At 35.4% G+C, this 3,495-nt stretch overlaps 1 pseudogene; it reads left to right on the forward strand.

The window, feature by feature from the left end:
- The first annotated feature begins 2,444 nt into the window (after positions 1 to 2,444).
- The window catches only part of LOC106877284 (S-crystallin 1-like), an 8,844-nt pseudogene continuing 7,793 nt past the window's right edge, over positions 2,445 to 3,495 (forward strand).

Consider the following 3,495-nt stretch of genomic DNA (forward strand, 5'->3'; position numbering starts at 1 on the left):
ATATATATATATATATATATATATATATATATATATATATATATATATATACACACATATATGCGTATATATGTATATATGTTTATGCATATATGCATATATCTATATGTATATATATATTTATGGAAAAAAATGATGGCTTTTTTTCGTTATGAGGTTTTTCACGCTAGCTACTTAATATATTCTTATAAAGTTTTTATCCTAATATTATATTATGCACATAGATAGATAGATATAGATATAGATACATACATACATAAATATACAGATATAGATATATAAATATAAATATATTGATATAGATATATGTATGTACAATATATATGATGTGAGAATATGTCCTTGAGCAATTACTGAGACAGGAAAAAAGACCAACCATAAAGGGTAAAATATTGAAATACAAGCGAATATTAAAACTAGTGAATGAAAATAAGAAGGATAACATGAAAGAATAAAAGAGAAAATGACATGAAGAAATAAAGAAAGAGAAACAAGAAAGAATCAGGGACAATAGAAAGAAAGGTGTAGGTATAGCTGTGTGTTTAAGGACTTCGATATGCTACCACGTGGTGTCCCTTTCAATCCTGCTGCACCTTAATGTGGGCATTTATCTTCTGGTCAATGCTTTGTAAGTAGATTTGGTAGATAATAACTGTGTGTTGGTGTTTGTCTACCAACTAATTGACAACAAGTGTCAGTTTGTTTACGTCCCTGAAACTTAGCGGTTCGGCGATCACAGGACAATAAAATACGTACTTGAAAGAATTTCAGCACTCCGGCATATTCGTTCGACTAAAACTCTTGAAGGTGGTACCCCAGCATGGCCGCAATCGGATGGCAGAAACAAGTAAAAGAAATAGAAAAGAAAATGAAGAAACGAAAGAAGAAAGGAAATGGCTGATGAATAATAAAAAGATTGGAATAATTGATGGTGTTGGAGGGGGATTATTTGAGTGTCCCTAGTGTATTCATAGATTAGTAATAAGGGAAAGAGTTTGTAGTGTGTTTCCTGTGAATGTAACCCATTATTGAGTGTAGGTATTAATGTTAAGTTGTAGCTTTATCGCAGTTAATTACTGGTTTGTTTCATGAATTGGAATGGCAGATCAGACTACAGTGAGGAAGAGAGACGTGGCTGAGAGAAGAGAGAAAGAGTGAGAGCGAGAGTGAGAGAGAGAGAAGACAGACAGAAAAAAACGAAAATAGAGTATGGAGAGTGGTTGATATATATATATATATATATATATATATATATATACACACACAAACACATAGACGTATACGTGTGTATGTGTATGTCTGTTTGTTTGTTTCACTCTTATACACACATACACACAAACATTAAGGATCGGGAAACGATTAGCGACTCCTAGATATCCATCCTAGGATCTATCTATCTATCTATCTATCTATCTATACATGCATATATATGTATATATGTATACATATGTATATGAGTGTGTTTGAGTGTGTATGTATATATATATATATATATATATATATATATATATATATATATATATATACAGACACACACACAGATATATATGTATGTATATATATATACACGCACACACATATATATATATATATATGCATAGACACACACACACACACGCACACACACACACACACATATATACATATATATATTCACACATATACATGTGTGTGCGTATACGTGTATGTGAATGCATGTGTGTATGTATGTATGTACGTACATGATTGTGTACACATTAATTCCTTGTAATTCAAAAGAAACATACAATTTGTCTGGGTTTTTCTCTCTTTTTCTCTCTCCCTCCTCCTCTTTCTCTCATTTTCACTTTCTCTATTTCTTTCTTTCTTTCTTTCTTTCTTTCTTTCTTTCTATCTTTCCTTCTTTCTTTCTTCCTTTCTTTCTTTCTTTTTTTCGTTCTTTCTTTCTTTCTTTGTAACTTCAAAATAACAGGGATACTGAAAGAAAATTATTATTCTTGTAAATCAAGGATCCTACTTTCTCTAAAGCCTTCAATAAAAACTCCTCCACCACCACCACCACCACCACCACCGCCAACACCACCACCACCGCATATAGCATTCCAATAACTACACTGTCATTACCACACAATCCATCATTAATATCCCAAGTACAAAAACCTATACTATCATTATCAGTAAGAGGGGCACCATCGTACCCACTTCCACGCTATCCCTTCAGTAGCACCACCGATATCACAATCGCAATTACCATCATCACCACTGCCACCACTACCAGCCACTACAACCGTCACCATCACGACCATCACCACCTATACTATCGCTACCATCATTATCGCCTCTACCACCGTCACCATTACCATCATCGCCGCAGTTCAAACAATAAGGGCATCAAGGTATGTTGTTGTGGAGGTGGAGGTTCTGATGGTGTGTGATTATGGCCATTAATGTGTTTCTGTTAAGTATTCCTCCCTATATAAGCTCGGCTCTGAAGCGAGACCAGTGTCCAGTCTACAAGCAAAGTCATAGATAAGCTCTTAGCTTTGAACGTAACCAATTCTTGAACCAATATCTAAATACCAACGACCAAAATCAACCATGCCTTCCTACACTCTCCACTACTTCAACCACCGTGGCCGTGCTGAGATCTGCCGTATGCTGTTCGCAGCTGCTGGTGTCCAGTACAATGACCGCAGGATCGAATACTCGGAATGGGACAACATGAGAAACAGTATGTAAAAGTTTACTATATTCTTTGCATCCATTCTTTCACACACATACATGCAGGCACACCCACTCACTCATACCCCCCACGCACACTCACACACACGCACACAAAGTCACTCACGCACACACACGCACGCACACAAACTCACTCACACACACACACACCCACTGTTCTCGTGTATATATTTAATATATGTATAGGCGCAGGCGTGGCTGTGTAGTAAGAAGCTAAGCTTCTCAAGTACATGGTTCCGAGTTCAGTCCCACTGCGTAGCAATCTGAGCGAGTGACTTCCAATATCACCTCGGGCCAACCAAAACCTTGTCAGTGGTTTTGGTAGACAGAATCTAAAAGAAGCCTGTCGTGGATATATATGTACATAATTATATGTGTGTGTTTATCTCCCAATTCATCACTTGACAACCAATATTGGTGTTTTTTTTCTTCCTGTAACTTAGCGGTTCATCAAAAGAGTCCAATAGAATAATTACTAAGCATACAGTTCTGGGGTAGATTTCTTCGAATCAAAAAAACCCTTCTAGGGCGATGCACCAGCATGGTTGCAGTCAAATGATTATAAAATTCTATCTGTCTATCTAAAAAAATTAGATTCAAAGTGAATATGGTACTTAAGTTTAGACACCAGAATTAAGTATGGAATTATCCATACAATTCCAAAGTAAGGTGAGTAAAATCAAAATAAGCAACAAGGATATCTATCTATCTATCTATCTATCTATCTATCTATACATATATACACTTACATATATATATATATATATATATATA

This window comes from Octopus bimaculoides, chromosome 5 (assembly GCF_001194135.2).
Source record: "Octopus bimaculoides isolate UCB-OBI-ISO-001 chromosome 5, ASM119413v2, whole genome shotgun sequence".
In the NCBI taxonomy this organism is placed as follows: domain Eukaryota; kingdom Metazoa; phylum Mollusca; class Cephalopoda; order Octopoda; family Octopodidae; genus Octopus; species Octopus bimaculoides.